This window comes from Sander lucioperca, chromosome 6 (assembly GCF_008315115.2).
Source record: "Sander lucioperca isolate FBNREF2018 chromosome 6, SLUC_FBN_1.2, whole genome shotgun sequence".
NCBI classification, from domain to species: Eukaryota; Metazoa; Chordata; class Actinopteri; order Perciformes; family Percidae; genus Sander; species Sander lucioperca.
In genome coordinates, this window is record NC_050178.1 from 9031560 (window position 1) to 9055551 (window position 23992).

The 23992-nt window shown below is 39.4% G+C and overlaps 1 protein-coding gene across 2 annotated transcripts in view; it reads right to left on the bottom strand.

The window, feature by feature from the left end:
• LOC116051544 (potassium voltage-gated channel subfamily D member 3-like) overlaps positions 1-23992 on the bottom strand; it is an 85055-nt gene that overhangs the window by 57935 nt on the left and 3128 nt on the right. The gene's annotated exons all lie outside the window — the stretch shown is intronic.

Sequence of the window (23992 nt, forward strand, 5' to 3'; positions counted from 1 at the left end):
CTGTGTGGAAAACAAATCTATGCAATCTCCTGAAGAGTTTTATGAAGAACTGACAATCAGTAATTTTGTCTGTGCAAAATAAATGGAAGTAAAACAGGCTTGCACATGCACAATGTCATGAGCAGCAGCAGGGCACTCTGTGCACTCTGTGAGCTCTTTATACTTGACCCTTTGCCACTAAGAAGTGCCATTTTATTAAGCCAAAAGTGCAACTGACATTGGTGCCTCGTTATGGGCCACTTAACAAAATTCAGGAAGCACAGTGGTGTCCCAACAACCAAATCAAGAATACACAATAATATAATGAGACCAATAATAAGTGTAATGGCCCTGAAAGCAAAAGCCTGAAACTAATATGGGAGTCATACCATCTTCTCTACTCTATTTACCAGTTCAATGCTGAACTTCTGCTTTCAAATGAGACAGAAGTGTACAGCTGTGGCAAGAATACAGCTGAAACAGTACACAATGCAAGTTATGGAAAAGGCACATAGGATGGTTTACTGAAAACATCCGATGGTTTTAATGATGTAAATACTGTATTAAGATTTTGTAATAGGAAACACGGAATTAGCAGTTAGCTATGTTTCATTTTATTTTAACCTAAATAACATTGTCTATTTTTCTATTGCTGGATGTTAGGAGTAAAAAAAAAAAAAACTATAAATCATTGGCACAGCAAAGAATCTATGTTTAAAGTGTTATGTGACAACATTGGGTGAAATAAAGAACAAACTCCATAGCCAATGTGTGATGGGAAGATTATTGATGTACTCCTCAGAAAACAGAAAAGAGAGGAAGGATGCTTTGAAAATGTCAACCTGTTAAGATGAACAACTGACCTGACGTCATCATCAGCATCAAAAACAGCTCAGTCAAACAGAAGTAGAACAGCATAACAATTGCTCATGTAATGTACTAATCCAAAGAATGCAATATAACAACTTTATGTGTAAATGTGTTGAACAGTCCATCAGAAAGGGTGACTTTCTAAAATACTGCTGCTGAAACCTATTGAAATTTAAAATGTGATGCCTAGTATATCCGAGAGCACCTTAAAGGGGCATTCAGAAAAAGAAGTGGTCTGGGAACGCCTCCATAGGGCTCTCACAGACCGCTCCCCACTTCGTAAAATACCGACGCTTTGTCATGTGTCACATGCACTCACATGCACTCACATGCACGCGCGTCCGGACCTGCTAGCAGAACGGAAAAACAGAGAAGCTTTCAGAAGAAACACTACACACAGAGAGTGTGATTTCATTATATGCTCAGAATGCCATTACTCCATATATATTTACATAGCAAATATTTATTTGCTGCTATATTAATGTTGTGAATATTGAATGTTCGAATATATGTTCTAAAAATTCTTTTTATTTGCTCTCTCAGTTACACAACCTCAGTTACAGTCTGTATAAACACATATAGAGAATATGACTTATTATTGGAAAGTTAACATAATAATTGGTTGTCATATTTTTGGGTTAAATCATTTGGAAAATACTTTTTCTCTATTGCTGTGATATGTAATTCTGTCTATTTCCTATTTATAAAAAATAATAATATGGATTGTTATGGCACTGCTCCAACTTAGAGTAATGTTAAGCCAAAATGAAAAAAAAAATTAAGTAGCTAATGGCAAAATAAAGTATATTATTATAAAGCATAAAAAGTATATATAAAATAATTATATCAGACGTTAACACTGGATCCTTTTATTGTGTAATAATTGATTATCATGCAACGTTTCAGACATTCTGTTACATGTCCATCACGATACAGCTCTCTGCAGCCAAATAGAAATCCATCAGTGTCATGAGATGTGTGAAAACCTGTTGTATTATAGTTGGCTTCTGATATTGGAATTAATGCACTGGACAGTCATTGCACATGAATATTCTGTTGCTCACAGGAGAACCAATCTGCCGGCCCAAGCTGCTATTTATTATGAACTGCTCAGAAATGGAGGCAGCTCTTTTAAATCCAAAGTTGATATGCACTTCACTCGGTCAATTTACTCCTCCAGTTGGTTTGTCATTATGTCCTGTCACCGCACAATTATATTTTAATGGCTTTGAAAGGGTTGTCGTTTTTTTTTTTTTCAAAATGTATCTCTACATAAGTGGAGCTAAGTTATTGAGATGGAAAACGTAAGTTCACACCTATTGAAACGGACACAAAAATGTTTTCTTGATAAACAACCTGAATAAACGTTGCAGGGCAAAGTATTAGTGCAGTAAAAAAAATCTTTGCTGTGGTTATAAGGCAACAGAAGAGACAGCAGAAAGGCTAAAACGCATGAGAACATGGAAGTGAACAGCGTTCATCGGCTGTCATTTCCACAAGTAAATCCAAGTTCAACCTAGTGTGGGAATTCAGCACAGACGAGTAATGAAGGTGGCTCACAGTGCAGCATAAAACATTTTTCTGCTGTAAAGATGTGCCATTTGGTATTATCCGTGGTATATGCTGGGAGAGGACTGCCTGTGGGAGATTTAATATCCCTCTTGCTACCTTTTTGCAGCTTTACAGCTTGACATTCAAACTATCCAAATTGATTTAATAAAGTTACCAGGCTAAATTCAATAGATACAATTTATTACTTGTCAAAGGTTTGGTCATCAGAGAAATTTAAGCATGTGTGCACCGCTATTCATCCCCTCCTGAGAAGATCTATTCATTTTTTTCTGATATCTCTAGACATCGTAAGGGCCAACAACAAACTCAAGTCATCTGTAGTGCTTCAAAAGATGGTCATAAACCCCCTCCCAACACACACCTGTCCAACATCAGATTAGAAGTAGTTATGTTCCAGCATTACCTAGCCCTAAGAAACCTTTGAAGATTGTGCTTGCCTAAGGTAGAGGGTGGTGTTCAAACAGATTACACAAATTAGCTCAAACTGCTTTAAACACATCTTTTATCACTACATTATATTTATATTACAGTATGGAGCTACTGTATAAGAGGGAAGTATAGGGGCAACACATCAGCAACAAGCATCTTAAGGCGTGACAGTTCAAAATGTTTTAACTCTATTCTTGCCACAGCTGCATCTGATTGAGGCTCAACAACAATATGGCACCTAAGCCTAAATATGGTATGTTTAGATATAATCTCACTCTGTGTCAAAGGCCCTGGTCATAAGAATCCTTGACAATTAGTAACTGACGCTTGATTTAAATATAATCAATGTTTATAATACCCTAGAAAGAGATTAATGGCTGTTCTGTTCACATGCATACAGTATAAGCAGAGAATAATAAAAAAAATGCAATCAAAATGATGGATCTCTGAGTTCTGACATAATTACATTGTGTGAGCCATCGCCTTCTCAACAAATAAGTGGTCAACCGTTGTATTAAGTGTCCTTGACAGGGGGTTTGCATCCATAACTCCCACAACCGGAGCTGTGATTTCTCTATTCCAGTTTGTCTATACATTAACAGTTTTTTAGACCATGCTGTCCAGCTAAAATGAAAACACCTACAAATGAATACAGCCTTCACGACACTGCACAAACCCATAAAAAAAAACATTTTTGGACCTGAGAAATTTACATAAAAATCCAATAAAAGGACTTTCAGATGTTGAGCGACCAGGGATAAGGTTAAATACTGCTAGATTGAAGGATAATATCCTAATATCCTAATAAATGTATTCATTCGTATAATATTGTAAACCTTCTGTAAAAATAGCAGCTTGTCACCATTACAACTTTACAGTATTTTATGGATTAGGGTTAGAGTGTGTGTGATCTGTGTAGATTTCCACCTACAGTACTGTACAAAATACATTTTGGTAACTCAATTCTGAGGTAAATGTATCATGAAAAATAGGCAAAGAACTAAAACCTCACATATCAATATTTCATCTGTGCAGTGTGCACCAAATATGAACCCTAACCCACATGACTAAATGTTTTCCAGATGACTGTGTGGAGTGTAAAAACATTAAGATTAATACTGTTTCTTATCATTTTCCTTTGGCAGACTATATCTTTCTGCGTCTGCGTCTTCATGGTGAACAAAATGTAAAAAAGAATAAAAAACATTTAGTCTAATAGTGGCTAAACAGAAACATTAATTTAGAGCTGTTTTACTATTCAGTAACAATGGTTGTGCACCTGGCTTCACCAGAGCCAAAAGCCAGAGCAAAAGCAAACGTGAAGAACGTAACTGGGCTCATGTGAGGATAACGAGCCTTGGAGAGGCTTCTTATTTTGGGAATACACAAAGAGGTAATCCTAGCCCCGAGATGTCAACATAATTGGCATCCACAGCTGTTGATTTACTTCAAGAGAGATGTGTCATGTTGATGTGGTCAACAATGGGGCTGCAGGCCTGTTTGATGGAGGATAACAATTCTGAATGGAGCTTTTCAGGGAAGCATTAGCTCTGTCACAATTCAGGGGGCTGCCTTCGGAGGTTAATTTGAGATTTGATTTCTCGCCTAAAATATTCTCAGAACTGAATTTAATGATAAGCAGACGAAATGTGTAAAAGAAACGTACTGTAGTTGACCTGTTTCTTTGCTGCTTTCCTCTTTTTTAACATTCTAAACTGCACACACACTTTTCATGAGATTAAAGGCTATATGGAACTAAATAAGTGTTGTCTGTATTGTGGTCCTGTTCAGAGGTACATGCCAGCCACAGCCACGACCAAATACTCAGCTGCTGAACCACACGAAGAACACGGCAACAGCTTATTGCTACACTAACACTACTTCAACGTTATCTTTGAATTTCATCAAACAATGTGTAATTCAATCCATGTACTGGTCCACATTCAAGGTAACCAAGTGTTTTTGCAATCATCACATTCAGCATCAACACATCAAGCGACACATCTGTTTCATTCTTCAGTACCTTTTCACTTGTTAGTGCTTTCACATTGAAAAAACAGCATCACTGTACTGTCCAATCTGGCAAACAGAGGGTTACACTTTTTTTGTTTGTTTTTTACACAGCACAGCTGGAGACGATAAAACGTCAAATTCAGGTCAGGCAGTCATCTTACATAACTTCTATGGCAACTAATGAGTGCAGCTTGTGTGTCAAAAAGCTTGTTCATGACGTGAATTGTTACATGAGCACGTGTTTGAACAGTGCAATTTGTCATATTCATTATTACATTTATTAAAGAGTTTGCACATTAATGCTTTCTCCTATTAGGTGCAGTAATATGTTTTTGTCTAACTGCTGTCAACATTTACATATTTTGGTGCCTTAAACATTATAATATCAGTTTACCTTGGGATATTTTCCAGGCGATACACTGTGTTGTGATATAGAATGCATGAAGAACACATCCATGCGTATGCTTTTGACATACAACTTTAAAGGTAAAATGTAGGAGGTATCGCTTACTGTTTCTTACATTTCAAAGAACTGTTGAAACAGCTATACAAAAAAACACAACACTTCCTTAATACATATAAAAGTTGCCAATCTATAAATATTTGTATAATAATAGAATTTGTAGTTACTTCAACGCTGGGCTTTTGTTATTATCAGGTTGCTCAAATAAGTTCCTTAGAACTCCAATTGATCCAGAAGGCTGCAGCGCGTGACTGACAAGAACTAGGAAGTAGGGGTGAAACGGTACACTGAAGTCACGGTTCGGTTCATACCTCAGTTCAGACATCACGGTTCGGTTCAATGGAGGGAAAAGCATAACAAAAATGCAGAAGGCAATTTTTTTTATTGTGCATGTCTCAGGCTGTACCACCTAGTGTCATCCAGTCTCTCCCCTGAGCTAGCTGCAACAGCCTGAAGTGTATAAAGTAAGATGTAAACAATAAGTAGGCTACCCCACATCATCTCCAGACTCCATCTGGAACTTGTAACAAAATAAGACAATCAGCTAGTATGTTTGGCTCACTGGTCCGACTCGACATGTAGGCGGAGCTTGGGAGCTTCAGAGCTAAGGCGGGGCTACAGATTAGGTGTCCCTAAGAAACGCGTATGTAACAGTAGTTCCACATTACATTAATTAATTTGGAAGTTTTATTTATTTTTATACCGTGTATTCTCCGTGTAAATTCATGTACCGAACCGAGACGCCCGTACCGTTTCGGTTCAATACGAATACATGTACCGTTCCACCCCTACTAGGAAGAGAGATCATATTTCTCCCGTATTAACTTCTCTGCATTGGCTTCCTGCAAAATCCAGAATAGAATTTAAATCCTTCTCCTGACCTACAAAGCTCTTAATGGTCAGTCACCATCATATCTTAAAGAGCTCATAGCACCCAGAATGCAGAGCTACTTGTGGTTCCTAGTTTCAAAAGTAAAGTAGAATGGGAGCCAGAGCCCTCAGCTATCAGGCTCCCAGTTTCGGTTCGGGAGGCAGACACCGTCTCCACATTTAAGAGTAAGCTTAAAACTCCTCTTTGATAAAGTTTGTAGTTAGGGCTGGCTAAGGTTTGCCTTGGAACAGCAATTAGTTATGCTACTATAGTTTTAGACTGCTGGGGGACTTCCTATACACAGAGCTCCTCTCTCCTCTCTCTGAGATAACTTCTGTTATGATTTGACACATAAATAAAATGGAATTGAATTTAACTAAGTCATATACTAATATAATATTTGTATAATATCATTTGTAGACTAAGTCATATACAAATTACTCTCTTTGCAAGTCTGGGGAAGAGAGAGATACTGCTCTCTGCAGTACACGCCACATAAATTAGGATATGGTATCAAGATGAACATGGCTACTGAACACTCACAGCTGAACTCCACAAAACATTTCCCCCATTTATCAAACCAAAAACTGATAATAATTTGTACCTGTACCTGTTTTTTTATTCTGACTCTTATTATGATATGACAACTTCAGAACATTGTTGTGTTTTATGATGCCAGTGTAATGCAGAAACAACACTAATAATGACGGTTATCGCTCCAAATGGCTGCTGAAGTCAGTCAAACAATCACTGTAACCTTTCTGTTTTATGTCATTCCCTGATGATGACACAATATCAATGTAACACCCTCCGTAAATGTGATTGCACTGTGTGCCTTTATTACAACACACTTACAATTGTTGATTGCTTTTGCCGTCCAATCAGAAAGCTCATTTTGGTTAATGGATCTTATCTCTTGCTTCATGAATGTTTAAATGAAATATAGCCACATCATCACTTTCAGTTGTGATATTGGAGGGAAATAAAATACTTGACTCATTTAATATATGTAAGAAAACCTACATTTTACATGTAACATCTGAGGAACTCTGGCTGCATATACATTAATATTTGAAGGTGAGGTGAAGAGGGAGGCACAATACTATATCCCGGAGCTGCATTTGAGACCATAATGGAAAAAATAAACATGCTGGGTATTGTTTATAATGTCATGTAGGCATATGCACCCCTAAGGACTTATATACAGGCATTGAAACATGCACTCACATGTAATTTGATATCAAATTGGAATTTGTTTGGACAAAACAGAACAATCAAAAGTTTCTTTGTTTCTCTTTCTGTTTTATGCACTTCATTTTCATTATACGGTCAAATTAACCTTGACTGTCCTCTCAGAAACTGTAACAGTTCCACTCCTCGTCTCTCCTTCACAGCACATTAAGGTTATTAGTGCAGTTTCTTTACCTTTCTCTGAGCTAAACCCTTGCCAGCTGTGTAGTGAGATAAGGGCCAAGTATCTAAAAATAACCTGCTCATTCGGGGTACAGAGCATCCCGTGTCATTCATGGTTCTCCTTTGTGCCCCGATACAAACATCTTGAGATAGCATTTTGGAAACTGTATAAGATAGCATCACCAACCTTTTCTTATTAATTTGACATTCACTCACTTCCTTTTCACCTTCCTCCTACTACTCGCTTGCCTTTCTATATTTACCTCTATCTCTTTCCATTTCCTCCCACTATCATATTACGTTCATTTTATATCATATATCACGTTCTTCTTCTATGCTTTTGTTCTTTTTGACGTTGCCTAACTCTACATTTCACATCATCTCCATTCACTTCTCCTCACTTTGTTGACCTTACCGTTCCTCATTCAATCACACAAACACACCCACACACACACTCATCTCAGACTCTGTGCTTCGCTCCAAGGCCTCTCTGCAGCCCACTACTACTTCTTCTGGGTGATGTCAAACATTAGACTGAAAAATGTCATGGACAACTTCAGATTCTGTAAAGCAGGCAACCAAACAGCTTTTACTTTATGTTACCAAACAACATGACATAAAAAGCAGCATGTTTAAAAGGTGCTAAATGTGTAAATTTGTGGTTTCTTGAAATACAAATTCCTATTGTTTCTTTTCACAAAAAAGTTGGCATTCCCCGCCAAACACACAATGGAAGATCTGTCTCTGTGTTTGATGTGGAAAGCAAGAAGAAAGATCAAAGTCACTAACAGCGCTTGATTACAGCAGACTTCAGCAGGTAAGCTGACATGAAACAAAATCCAACCCATTTGCAAAAAATGTCAAGGCTGCTAGTCTTCTCGCCATTAGTTTTGTTTACATGACAGAATCAGAATTTAAAAGGACGACTAAGTGATTTGTTAGGTTAAAAAAAGAAAAGATACTTTTACATAGGGATATCCCGATCAGGTTTTATTGCCCTCGAGTCCGAGTCCGAGTCATTTGATTTTGAGTATCTACCGATACCGAGTCCCGATCCGATACTTCTATAATAATTCAACTTTATAATACCTCCAGACCGCAGACATACTCGCGCTTTCCGCTTCAGCTGCTTCCGTGTTCTACTTTGCCGGCATTTAACCAATAGCGTCTCTGCAACAAAGTGATGTCATGCCGCACGCGTTGCTGTTTCTGTGTGGAGTCAAAAGGGTCTAACTCTGTGCCACCGCATAACTGTAGATGTGTTAAAAAATAATGAGAATATATATACATATATATCCGAGTCCTGATCGGGAGGTAACGTCCGATTCTGACCGAGTCTGAAACCACGTGATCGGATCTGGACATCCCTACTTTTACAGGTTTATTATAAGCTCTTTTTATTTTTTTCAAAGCACAAATCCACTGTCTGACAGCCGCCATAGTCAGACTATGTGAAGAGAACATACTGCACTTGTTTAAGCTGCTGGTGTTTACTGTACAGGCTGCATTGTTATCAGTGTTTTGTTATCGCAAGTCAGGTATGAAAAACAAGCATTATACCTTACTGGCAAAAGGAGAGTCCTAAACAATTAGGGCTAGAAAGCGAAAAAGAGATGAAAGAAAAAAAAATTGGAGTCAAGTGACAGCAGAAAACAGGAGTGAACAGTTCGGCCTTTTCAAGCTGGATTGCTCTGAAGATGGATAAAGGATTGTTCAGTGATGGAGGAATTGTTTTTGAGATGAATGGAAACATAAAAGCATTCACTAAATGAAAAAAAACTTCCTAAGTTATTAAACCGATGGTGTGAAACATCAACTTTTTAGATGGTAAGGAAAAAAACCTTCAGAGAAGATCTACTGGCAAATCAGTTAGTGCAACTTAAGTTGCAATTTAACTATTTCTATAAACAGCAGTTTTAAAGCTGCACTAATAAATATATTTATATTAACATTGTATATGACTATGTTCCATTAGTGTAAGGAAACTTTTTTAGCATCTCCAGCTCATTGTTTAGGTTTTATGGCCCACAACTTTACTGTTTTGGTTGAGCTTACTGTTCTCATCAGCAATGTTTCCCGTCACAGAAGGCAGCTCTGTTAAACCCACTGTACGTTACCTGCTGAGCACCAAACATCAGACCGATAAAGTTAGCGACTAGCTAGTGAACATAGTCGGGCATTCAATAGCTAAAGAGACAGATTTTTTTCCCTCAGGAGTTGGTAGAGATCAAAACAGAGCGAAATGGAAAGTGAATATTGGACTGGCATTCATCAGGTGACCAGAAGCACAATTCCAATAAATGCTTATGTTGCTTCATGTCTGCTGAATATGTAAATGCAAACATGTTCACTATAACAACTTTATAAGGTTATAATGTCAGTTTGGTGTTTACAGTGTGTTCTGCTGCGCCCAAGTGGTGAAAAATCAAGGAATAGTGCTTTAACGCTATAGTGCTTAGTTTCTGTCTTCTCCATGAGGAATTCTAAGTAATGACAACAAAATTGTCGACGCATCCACATTAGAGTCCGGATCGGGCCGAATTTTTCTGTCCTAGCCCGGCTTGTGTCCGACAGAGTCGTGACCGAACCCGGCCCAGCCCGTCGGGACCCGTCGGGCTCAGTTCGGGTATCCATGCCTTAATCCACATGATACAAGCCTTCCGTGATCGTGCACAGCCTCCACCCCTTCTCCACAGTTGCTAGTAGCCAAGGAGGACACGGAGGATTAAAAAAATACTCTTTTGACTATTCCATAGAGCTGGGCAATATATCGATATTATATCAATATCGTGATATGAAAGTAGATATCGTTTTAGATTTTGAATATCGTAATATGGCATAAGTGTTGTCCAAGTGTTAACCTCTTCTGATGAACTCTTCAGAAGAGGTAATTATCGTCGCTCGATATTCTGTGCGCGAAAGTCGCCGGACAACACAATATTCTGAACATAGCCATACTGAGAAATACAGAGAGTTTTGTGGAGCTGATAGTCTTAATTAGCTTTGTATCAACTCATTTGGCAATGGCTTGAATGTAACGGATGTTCATTAATATAAAAAAGTCATTCACTAAAGCTTAAAGTAAGATTAAAGTTTATTGAAACCTACTGCACCTGTCAATGATGAGGTTTCATAATGAGACGAGAAAACAGTACAAAGCTGCTATGAACACATCCAAACACATCGGAAGGCAACAAACTGGGTTTAAACAGATCCGAACAGCGACATGCAAAAGTGAGCGTGAACGTCTGATCATCATCTTCAGAAAGTTACAGAAATGGTTGGACACAGAAGCCCCTAATCCGACGTTGGAAAGATGTTGGGGGAGGGAGTTTCAAAAGCTATTTGACCATCTGACAAGCACTTCAGACAGAGTATAATGGTGCCTCAAGGCCTCAGGCAGCCAATGGTGCCTGAGGCCAGAGAATTATGAGAGTTTTTGTGTCCTGTATCTGAGGCTATGTTTAGACGGAAACGATCTGAAGAGAAAACGCAAAAGTGGCGTTGCGTTCTCACTTTTTATTCCGAGTTTAGACGAGCGTTATGGGGGGGAAATCTGCGTGCATATGGTGACGCAAAAGTGTGTGAAATGCGATCCACCAAGTCCGCGAGCCAGCGTAGAACCTTCCTTCTACTTCTCACCCTGTCCTCTCCCTAGTAGCACGAAGCGAACAACAAAAGCTGACAATTCCGTGGACAGACGAGGAGGTGGACTTATTGCTCCAAACACGCATGCGCGCGCACGCACACACACACACACAGTGCGTTTTTACTAGGGCTGTCAAAATAACGCGTTCATTTTGATTAATTAATCTGAGAAAAAATAACGCGTTAAAAAAAATAACGCAGATTAATCCATTCCATATTGACGTTTGACCCGGAGCTGTTCTAGCCACCATTGGACTGTAAAATGAAGGAGGGAGACGAGAATGTGCTGCCTGGATCATTAACTGGAACATTTACTTGTAAAAATCTTCTTCCTGTCAACCCTGGCTACCGAAATCTGGTGCCACTGATATGTCTGCACTTCTCTCTGATGCTCTGAAGACGATACAGGCAACACAAACACCGCTGCACGTGACACTAGTTAACACTATACTCGACAGCAGCTAACGTTAGCCTACCGCTAGCTAGTTAACACTATTAAAGTTAGTTAAACACGGTTAAAATGCTGACAGCTAACGCTAAACGGTGTAAAGTTTGACTGTGTTTTACTGTAAAGGATTCAACACCGGTATGTAACAATCTGCAGCTGCCATTGGAGAAACAACACAGACGGTGCGTTCAATGAAACTGGTAAACTACAGCCCCATGGTGCATTTGAAGTTATTGTAAATGTCCTTTTCCCATCTGGTGGTTGTTTTTGTCGTTCAACAGCAATTTACTAGTGAAATAAGTTATTGTTATTGTTATACATTATTATTAAATCATTTAATTTTGAACATATGGCCTTAGCAATAAACAAGCCATTCTTTAATGTCACCGACTGTTGTTAAGTACCCTTTTTTTTTCTTTTCTTTTTTTACTTTCTTAAAAAGTGTTGGTTCAGGCACCATTAATTATGTATGCGATTAATTTCGATTAATTAATCACAGAGTATGTAATTAATTAGATTACATTTTTTAATCGATTGACAGCCCTAGTTTTTACCCTTTAGATGGGAACGCAACGGTGGAGCGTTTTTAAGATTTCCACTCTGGAGGGTGGTTTCATTTTTTTGCGTTTTTAAGCCCCAAAAATGGCGTCGCCGTCTATACGAAAGGCACATCTGATAAAATATTTTGTCGTTTTCACCCGCAAGCGTATTCGTGTAAACAGGGCCTGAGCTACTGCTGGGGTGTGTCAGTGTGGCTGCTACTCCTGTGCCTATATCATAGTTCATGCAGAGGTGTCTGCTTTGACAGATGATTTCTGTGCATGTTGTGCTGCTGCCATAGGCGTCGATTTCGGTGGGGACGGTGGGTACGCGTACCTACCAGATTTCTTCATGAGTCATTTTGTACCGACCACTTTTTTTGAAAACCTTGAGCTCAATTTAGTTAAAAAAAAAAGTCCATAACACATATAATTCTTGAGCGACAGATGCCAAAAAATCCACAACAATCTCTATCCCCACAGGGCAGACACACACACAGCCGCCCTGCTGCTGCGCTGGCTGCACGCTTCTCTGTTCGCTACACTGCCTGTCGGGACATTCTGCTTAACGTGAAAAAAAGCTTAATGTGGTTTAATGTACCTAAACAACGATCAATGATCACCAAATTTCTCATGGCCATATCTTGTAATGAACACTTAACTGACAGAAGAAAAGAAAACTGTCAAAAAAATCTAACCAGAAATGTGGTGATGATTGATTGTTGTTAAGGTACATTAAACCACGTTAAGCTTTTTCACATTAGGAACATAGACTGTTAATATACAGTCTATGGTCAAGGACTTATAAAGCCCATGAGAACCGTGGGGAGTCAACCCACAGCCGCTCCGCTGCACTGCTGAAAATGTGAAGCAGAAACGCTTAATGTCAGATAACGTCCATAATAATTTGACTTTGGGTTAGATTTTTTAACAGTTTTCAGTGGTTATGAGGAGCAATATGAGAGAGAAATTTGGTAATCATTGATCATTGTTTACATACATTAAACCACGTTTTTATTCATTAGTAAGCTACAGGACAGCGCCTTTCAAAACATGACCTGCGTGAAAGAGAGAAAAAAAAAATGAATGCGTCATTGTACCCAGCACTTCTGGAAATGTACTTCGGAATTCGTCTCTGTCCCCAGCACATTTCAAACCAAACTGACGCCCATGGCTGCTGCTTAACCCATAATTACCTGATGACACTACGGATGCAGGTTACTGCCTTATCAGTGGATTTATCTTGTTTACTGCCATCAAACTAGAGGTCAGCATGCAGTATGAATGTGCATGTGTGCATGTTAGAGAAATGTGTGTGTGAATGGTACACTGGGATGAAGCTTTGGTCATTTTACCACACCATTAATAGAGAGAGCGAGAGAGAAATAGTGAAAAAGAACAGAGGTTTTTAAGCTTTCCAGACACCACTATCCTTTGCAAGTTTAATTCTTTTTAAATGAGTTTAGGTGTTAAATGAACCCGTGTTGGAGCTATATTAAATTCCACAGCTAACATTAGAAAGGTTTCTATTAAAGAGCCTTGGCTCCAAGAGCATCTTGGCCCGATAAAAGCAGGAATATTTCTAATTTCCTACAAGCTGCACTCGTTTTGACCCCAGGGGTTCAGCAAGGCAGCCAAATAGCCCATTAATTCTATCTGAAAAATGGTGCAATAGAAAAACACCACAATATGCAACCTCTGATGATTTGTGTGAAGGAACATTCTTACTTACAAACTGTGCAGCTCGACATCCCAGTTCTGTCTCAGCGTGGGGCAAAGCTTCTGAATTCTTAACATGTATGTATTACAATGTCAATCCAGAATTAATTGACATTGAAAGTCTTTACTTCTGTTACCAATTATCCATTATTAACTGTAATCACAACACATCCAGCACACAAATAGGAAAATAGAAAATGATTTACATATCAAGGAAGGAAATCAGAAGGCAAAAACCAATCAATCAATTTTTTTAATCAAAAAAGGCAAAGGACACTTCAGATATTACATGTATGCTTTAAAAACTAAAAAACTCAAACAAACTTTTGATTTAACTCCCAACATGAGATGCTTTGTTCTACCCAGTGTTAATTAATCCTTTTACACAAAGCCGGGTGCCGAGCTTAGAATGCAGTTAAGAATACCTTTCATCAAAACCAGTCCTGAGATTATAGCTTCCTTTGTTGTCACCAAACTCACTGCTCCAGACTTTCTTATAGTAGTTCCACAGTGCCATGGAGACCACTGATCAAGTCAGACAATTAACCTAGTTTACTAAAATATTAATGAGGAACACAAACTTGAAGACCAGAACCAGAACTTAGCTTATCAGTTGTTGAAAGAGGCCAGTTGCCAAAGGTTCGAACTAAACAACAGCAATGTTGATGCACAAGATGAAAGAAAAAGTCTGTGTGTGTCTATGCTGGTATACTTTTGAATGCATATAAGCTCATACATTGTGCTGAAATGGTTTGTCAATTCACATGAACTAAAACCACAATCATTTTAATAATCGATTTAGGCCAAATGCCAAAAAGTCCCAGCTTGTCAAATGTAAAGTTTTGTTGCTTTTTTCAGTTTCATATTCATTTCATGCTGTAAATGAAATGCCTTTTGGTTTTGGATGGTTGTTTAAATAAAACAATATATATATATATATTTTTTTTTTACTATTTCTGAACATTGATGGAGATTGATTAAAGTGCTCATATTATGCTTTTTGGCATTTTCCCTTTCCTTTATTGTGTTATTTATCTTTTCTGTGCACGTTATAGGTTTACAAAGTGAATTATGAACCTGAAAATTAGCATAATATGAGCACTTTAAATGGTTATTACTCCAAAACAGACTCGGACAGAGTTCTGTTCAAGAGGTCCTTCAAATTATATGACACTTTGAAGTGTTTTTCTAAATTGACACCTCTATCAGCAGGAACACATTATATCTTAGTCCCTTCCAAAACTCTAAACAAATTACTACAACAACATCACATTAATTCCTGCTTTGTCACCGATGGACAAAGTCATAATTGCAAACACCGCTTGTCACTTAATGTAAAACATGTCGGTTTTAGGCATTTGCTAAAATAATTGATGCCATTTTTTTGTCTCTTCTGTTGACGTGTTAAGGGAGACCTATTAACTTTTTTGGTTTTAGGACAGAGACAGCCGGAGACTGACCGAAACGGAAATAAAATACAAGTATGAACCTGAAAACAAGGATAATAGGTCTCCTTTAACACATACAGTATATTACCCTAGCAGACATGGGCAGATGACAGAATTTACATAATGTAGACCCTTGTGGCTACACAGACATGAGAAGTATAATTTGAACTCAATGGATTCACTGAAAAATTCATTGCTAGATTAATCGATTATAAAAATGATCATTAGTTTCAGCATGTGCATACAGTATGACAGTGTAGTTCATGAATGTGGACACTGTAACAACACTGAAGCAAGAGTCAAGTTTTGTTTTGCCTTCTCACTTCACTTACTCCTTGTTTTGACCAACCCTGCACCACAGAGTTCTTATAAACTTGCACGATTCGTCTGAACTCCCTCTCCTCTCTCCTTTGGCCCCTAGGTCCAGGCCACAGTGTCTAATAGAGATGTTGAGCAGAGAACGCAGAGGGGAGCAAGCTAAAAGTCTCTCTGAAGAAAGAAGCAGATTATATATAGCCACTGATTAAGGCAGAGATGGGAACATGACCTACATGCATAACAACATTTTCTCTCACTCTCTGCTACAGAACAAGCCTCTGTCCAGGACCAGGACTCTACAACTGGGAGAATTACTCTAATTATAACACCAGAGTCAGATTTCAATGCACACCTCATTAATATTTCTCTCATTATTGGGTTAATAATGTTTTTTTTAAGGCGTGGAAGACTTGGGAGAGCCAGTGGCATGCCAGCGAACCTTTGTTTCCAGTGCACCTGTCATGCAGGTAAAAAACAATGCTCTTATCCATTGTGTCTGTGTCGTGTATCAGATTATAGTTAAAACAGATAACTCCCTGTCACACACAGGGCGTGTTCTCAAAATAGCTGTTCCCCTGGGTGACTCATGGGGGATGAGCGGAGGAAGGAGGGAGAGAAAGAGAGGGCTTTCTCCTTCCTCATCAATCTTTTGGATCCCGTCCCACTGATGCCAATGGCCGCTATTCCGGCTGGCTCAGCGGCGGAGTGGCAAGCACCGGCAGGCAGCCACAGGGTGCGCACCTTGCTGAGATTTAATCCAGATTCTTTCATCAGCCACCTGGGGTTGATTTAACACCCCTGTTCCTGGACAGTGAAAGTGGCTGATTATACAGCCAGTCAGTTCCCTTCATCTCCCTCAGCTTCAGCCCATTACCCAGAACTGCTGCGCTGCACTGTCTGGGCTCATGCAGACACGGAGAGGACGCAGAGAGGCAGGTCATAAAGGCAAGACAAGATCAAAGGCAATAATTTATATTTTTATGTCCTACTGGCATATAACAATTTTCTGTTTTCAGGAGTTATTCATTTGTTTGTTTGTTTGTTTGTTTGTTTGTGTGTGTATGTGTTGGCTTCTGCCAGAGGACGCATTTGGACACAAATAATGGACTACACACCAATTCGATGACAGCTTCTCTAACTACCTTGCTGAGGAGTTGGAGGTGTGCAGCCTGTCACCTTTAACTCTTCGTCCGTTTCTTCTTGTTCTATTATAATATTATGCCCATGTCTTGTTTTGTAAAAGCATTTTTGATAACCGGTCCCTGTGACAAACACATTGCATTTCCTGTGACTGCTTCACAATAAAAGCCACCTTGTGTTTTGCCATCCAAAGGCAGTTTGTAAAGAGTATCAAAAATGGGGCTTAATTTCATGAAAATCTTATTTAAACTTTATAACAATACTAGTCTATATCCACGACGTTCCACTTCCGGGATTGCTCCGTTGTCGACAGAAACTCCGCCCGATTTTCCTCATTTAGGCCGGATATCCGTTACCTTTTGCTTTCTTTGTGTTGGCATTTTAAACTCCAGTGGATTCATGAGGACTATGGTTAACTGCTCCTCAGATCTCTGCAGGGTAAATCCAGACAGCTAGCTAGACTATCTGTCCAATCTAAGTTTTCTGTTGCACAACTAAAACAAGTTCCTTCCTGAGGCTATTTAGCAGAGGCGCCTTTGCGCTTAGCGCTGCCCAAGACGATTGTGATTGGTTTAAAGAAATGCCAATAAACCAGAGCACGTTTTTCTCCCATCCCGGGAATGCTGTATGGACTCGCCAGACCCTCCTCCGCAGCGTTGTGGAGGAAGGTCTGGCAATGCGAGACTATAACAACTAAACTAAACTACTAACATGCCCATATGTACATTAACCTGAGGAGTCAGATGGTTTGTTAACACAGAACCGTCTGAGGAGGAAACTGTGAAAAGGCTAGGCACTTTAAAAAAATACCTGGCAGGTGATTGGATGAACCATCTGTCTATCATGTCCGCCACCGTTGTTTTGAATGAACAGTCGCGGGCGTCACACATCCCTAAACTGCGCCAACAGCTGCCAGTAGCTCCTCACCGAGGCTGATTGGTTTGCTGCGCTGCTGTTCAGACACAAACACTTTTAATTGAAGCCTGACATGATGGATTGTCGTGTGATATGTGATCCCACAATTCTCATGGGATTCTGTGATATTGCAACAATCCAGCTGCCATGCAAGGTAATATGTACATGGGGTTTTTGCCATAATTGTGCTCAAATTGCTTTATGGGACTCTAGTGGAGTTTTTTTAGCTCAAGCTCAACAGACCCCAACTTAATTAAAGTGCAATAGCCTACTTAATCAGTGGAGTAACCCTTTACTAAGGTTAGACAATGGTTAGAGTAGCGTATAAGTTTGGTAATGCATCAGCTGGGGTTGGGGTTACAATGATGGATAGACAATGCAAAGTGTTCTACAGTAAATTGGTGTGCAGTGAATGTTTAGTGTTTTTCACTAAATGCTTTGGATTTTCTGAAAATTAATATTAAAAAATATGGTGAGCCAATAACATATTTCAGTATATTTTGTACATCAATATAACATCTGCATCTTGCAGCTTTTTGTGATATGGAAGTAAAAACAGATTTTTGAGAATTTCCCCGCGTGGCTTTTTATGTGCATTGACAGATTAGTAGTCTCTCTTTGCCAAACCATCCACACGCTGCAGAGCGGAAGAAGGTCTGGCTAGTCCACACAGCATTCCGGAATGGGAGAAAAACGTGCTCTGGTTTATTGGCATTTCTTTAACCAATCACAATCGTCTTGGGCAGTGCTAAGTAGCCTCGGGAAGGAACTTGATTTGGTGGGCATGGGCGGCGCTAAGCTCCGCACGCAGCCACTGTAAAATAGTCGTACGAGAGAAAACTCAGATTGGACAGATAGTCTAGCTAGCTGTCTGGGTTTACCCTGCAGAGATCTGAGGAGCAGTTTAAAATTCCAACACAAAAAAAGTGGAAGGTAACGGACATTGGCGAAAATAAATGCATCCGGCGGAATTTCCTGTGGCACTGGAGCAATCCCGGAAGTGGAACGTTGTGGATAAATATAGATGTTATTAGTGACCTCATCACCTGAGCATATGTTCCTTCAGCATGCGAACAGATCGACAGGCGACAGTACTTGTATTTGTAATTATGCACAGATTAGCCTCTCTTACGGCACATTAAAGAGGAGGTTCGGGGTGCACATAATGCACTAAGCACCAGTATCTGAATTTATTTTGTTTCCACATACTTACTTTTGTTTTGTTTGAGTGGGTTGAAGTTCTACATTACATTTGTTTTTCTCTTTTACATATTTTTTATTCTAAGTTTGTGGGGGGAGAAGATGATTTTGGCTGTTTTGATCAAAGGAGGTTACAGTGCATGGTGCTACCGAGACAAATCCTAGAATGAGATAATAAAAAATGTAATGTCAATTTAAAATATCCCTATTTATGTTTTCATGTTTAAAATCTCAAACATTCTGAATTCTTGGAGTAAGAAATCAGGACTCAAAGAAATGTGAAAGATTTTAGATATCTGATCGGGTACAAAAATGTCTAACAACATCTGCTGGCTTCATCATTTCCCATAAAGGTAGTAGACCTATGTCACTGTATAGAGAGAATATGTTAAATTTAAACACTCACAACATGATTTTTAATCGTATTCTATTGAGAATGTGATGATGTATTAAAAGCATTTTAAATAATGTTTCTTAAAGACAAGTGCCTTGGGTTCTTCCTTGATGTCTATTGGACTCACAAAATGATTTTGTGAGCCTTGAACATGCTTCAATTGATAGTTTTCCACATTGTATTTGACTGTCCTTGGTTAGCTATGAGGATCACTTCTCTCAGAGCTGTGGACTAGTGCTGCTGCCTATTGTGTATCGGACATAATGGCTGCACGTTGTTCAGGGTTCACAATTTACATAATGCTTTCACCTTGGCATTTCTATCCTTTTGTATGTGCGATACAAAAGATCTGCTTATAACTATTACAAAAAACACAAACACACTGTAGCACAGGTTGGTAAAGTATCCTTTTAAGCAATTAGAGAGACTAATAGAGCTATTCTGGTCCAGAGATCCATGCATGACTTTTCTTTTGGTCTCCATTTCTTCATTTTTGAAAGTTTGAGGTCTGCCTGCCAAACATGTCACTCACATCAAGGAAACTAAACATACTTTTGTTGAGAAATGGTAAGGGTACAGATTCAATTATTGGCAATTTATCAAAGATGTTTTATCAATATTAGTAAAGTTATGAATATGTGTATTCATAACTTTACTAAATTGACAAACAATCAAAACGGGGCACCACCCTGGAATCAGGGACCAATAACTGAACTGTGAAACAGTCTCATAGGTGGTGTTCCCTTTAAAATACAGATCTTAATTAATTTGATTCATTTATCTGGTATCTTTGAAAGGAACAAAAGAAGTGTGAAATTCAAGCACTGACCTGTTCCAACAGCTGTTAATACAATAGATATACAAATAATCACAAACAACTGCACTTTAAAGTATACTAGAATTGATTTAACTTCCAAATTATTGTCAATCAATAGTTCTTCAATCAATAAACCTCTATATACTTGTTACAAACTACAACAAAGAAAAACAAACAGACATGTAGCAGACTGTGTGTGTGTGTGTGTGTGTGTGTGTGTGTGTGTGTGTGTGTGTGTGTGTGTGTGTGTGTGTGAGGAAGAGGGGGGAGGTGACGACCACATGGGTAGCTAAACCACGCGATATCAAGAGGCGGACCGCGAGATCCAAGATGGCGGTTGGGGGGACCGCGTGGCTATGGGTTAGCCGTTAGCTAACGTGTATGTGTTCGGTTAGCATGTAAGAAGAAAGAAAGCACACTTAGAGAGAAACCAGACTTGGGATCTTGATTTTCGAGGTTCTGATGATAACCACCCTCTCGTTCACTCAGGACTCTGTGCCTAACGTGACGTTATGGCCGGAGTCTGAGAAGCTAACGAGGGGATGTTTATCTCTCTCTGCCTCTGGTGAGCTAAACAGCTGATCTGTTCACGGAGATAACCCCATTCATCTACACAGGTTCTACAAGGTGACGGTCTTGTCACGCCGCGGTACCGGTGGTTTGACTGACTAACGGGAGGCGATAGTACCTCGCCTGTACAGTAGCTTCTCCGCCGCAGGGGATAGCAATGTAGCATTTACAGTTTCACACAAGCTACATTATTCAACACAACATATCAACAATGTCCCGTGATCTAGGAGAAATAGATCGGACTCTGTAGTCCCAAAATCAGATTAATAATCAAGGCGTGAAACAGTAGCACTTATTAATCAAATCACATTTAATGTCGTAACGAAGTTGCAGCATTAGCAGTTACTAACATTAATAAACACACCTATTTCTCTGCCCAGAAACTTTAAGCCTCCTTACTTGTGTGTTCTCGTTCGTTTTTGTCCATAAATTATCCACGGTAACAAACGGGTCCATTCGCTTGTCAGCGATGTACCGGAAAAGCCTGGTTCTCCCCAAAGGCAGCGGGGCAAGCTACGTCGACTTCAGAAGAAAAGCGGTGTCCGATGTTGTCCGATTTCCTTCTAGAGAAACGTTATTTTCTCTTCTGCAGATATGAAACACGTGTGCATGCTTCATGGGATCCAGGGTGTTCACCAGAACACCGGAAATAGTCCACTTTCCCGAAAAATTGAACTATTTAAAACAAACGTTTGCACGCTTCCTTTCAGCAAATCACATTGTGGTGGAAGACGGAGGACTGCAACCTTTAGCAGCGTTAGCTGGCAGTGGAAGACAATGATTCAGTGGTGACGGAGGCTTTTGTCCCCTCTGTCACCTAGTCGGACCCCTGTTGTGTTCAGGGACCGCTGGCCAATAGGAATTCACAGTATAGACCTCCAGCCATGTTGAAAGTGACATATAAGTGTGACTTTTTTGGCTGCTACAGAAAATGGAGACCTCACCCTTTGTTTGAGAGGCCAAATGTTAGCCACATGTGTTTTCCTTTGTTTGGAACAAGCGCTCATGCCTTAGGGTTGCGATGGAGACCGCCGTCCCTTCGTCCATGTTTTGTGATCTCTTTTGTTTAAGATCAGGTTTAATTTCTCCTTTTACGGTCCCAACACTTTGTTTGAAAAAAAGTCACCAGGTCACAACATTAGGTATCTTGTAATGGGTCAAAAGCGGTGCAGCAGCCCACACACACGCCTATCCAGTATTCTTAGAGACAAGACACACCAGCCCGATAATCGGGCGTCGGGCCGTCTGGCGAGGTCCGTGACTCGAGTCTGTTCGGTGTGTCCAGTGCCGTCGACCATCCGAGGAGCCGTCGGCCTTCATTTGGGCCGACCCGACATGTTCAGTCGGAGACAGGGCAGTCGGGACTCACCCGGAAATGGGGAGCGGATGAGCCTCTTAAAATCTGACGAAAATCTTTTAAACTGACCTTTGTCAATCTGAAATGAAGACAGATTCAGCAACTGCATGGCCTATTTCTCGCTTAAAATGTTTTCAGAAACACATTTCGGTGAACTATTTTAGTACAATATGAGATCGTATTCTGAACAAGCCACCATGACAGTCTGGCTGTGAATTTCCAGAGAAAAAAGAACCACGTGACGCATTCGTCCAATCAGCTGCCGGTTTTAATTTTCTGGGAAATAATCAGACTGTTAATGGAAACAATACAGAGCAGCGCCGCCTGCTGCTATGGAGACGTATTACGTTTCACGCACGCGCAGAGCGTACGCTCAAGTCGGCGTCGCCTCAGTGTGTTCTGAGGCATTTTTTGGACCTCGGGGACCCGATGTAGATCGTCATTATTAGTTACAGTATAGGTTTACATTTTTCAAGCCTACCTTAAAGTTACAATCCCTAAGATTTCAATCCTGGTAAGCAAACAAAAAGTACTAGTATATACAGTAGAGAGGTATTTACAAAATTGAATGGCTATCGCAGAAAAAGTGACAACCATTAATAGTATCAGAAATGGGGCTTGAATTTATAAAAACCTTAAGGTTTTTAAGTTTAAACCAATACTAATATGACCATTATGTACATGGAGTTATTGGATGCCATAATTATTCCTACTGTCCATTGTGGCTGTGATGAGATTTCTTTCTAACACAATATCAGTGTAAGTTAGACAAATCAAGTATACATCTTCCAAAGTGAAATTCTGTTGTTTGTGTTTCCACAGACAGCGTTTCCTTGCTGAGCTGCAGTGGCGGGAAAACATAAAGGAAAGGTTGTATTAAAAACACTGTAGAGCTGAAATTAGTTGATTAATTGATAGTTGAATGACAGAATTATAATCGACAACTATTTTGATAATCGATCAATTGAGGTCATTCATCAAGGAAAAAAACCTAATATTCACAGCTTCTCAAACCCTGCTTGAAAATCTTTGGTTTTGAACAAAAAAAAACAAAGTGACAACTTCAGCTCTGGGGAATGGTGATGAGCATATGTCACTATTCTCTAAATGTTATACACCGATTAATTAATCATAAAACAAGTAAGTCTAACTGAAGCCCATTTTGCACTGCAAATTATCTAGACATTACCCGGCGGAGCTTTATGTGAGAACTGATATCTAACGGCAGATTCAGGAACTTCTGTCAGTAAGGGCCAGCACCGAAATTGTCAGACAAATTCAAGGAATAAGAGACTTGGTTGTTAAATTACAAACGGCTCCTTGACCACGGTGCAATCTGCATCTTGTCCTGTCACTCTCTACCCAGGCACCACCCCTCGTCTATACAAAACAGAGTATTTATTAATCTCATGGAGTTTGTGTGAAAGAAGGGAATCATAACAAAGGTGACAGAGGAGAGTTCATAGGACACCTCACCTCCAGGCACACTGCAGAGAGATCCAACTTTATAATGCAGTTAAATTAATTCTTCACACAGTATTTTCACACTGAATAACTGGCCATAAATATGGTGCTTTTGGTGTGGCCCCAATTATAAAAAAAAGAAATACAGGAAACAACTACAACTATTATTTTCTCTGTAAAACTTAACCACTGTTTATTCAAAGATTAGAAGAAGAAGTTGTGCCATTTAAATGTCACAAGGGCGCAGAGGTAGAACAATGATAAAGATTTGTTGGTTTATTGGACAATTATGAATAATTAACCAATCATAACACATGTTTCCAACATCAGTATAATTATATAATGGTTCACCCCTGATCTGTGTCTCGGGTCAGGCTACATGTTGTGCATCATTTTCTCAAAAGG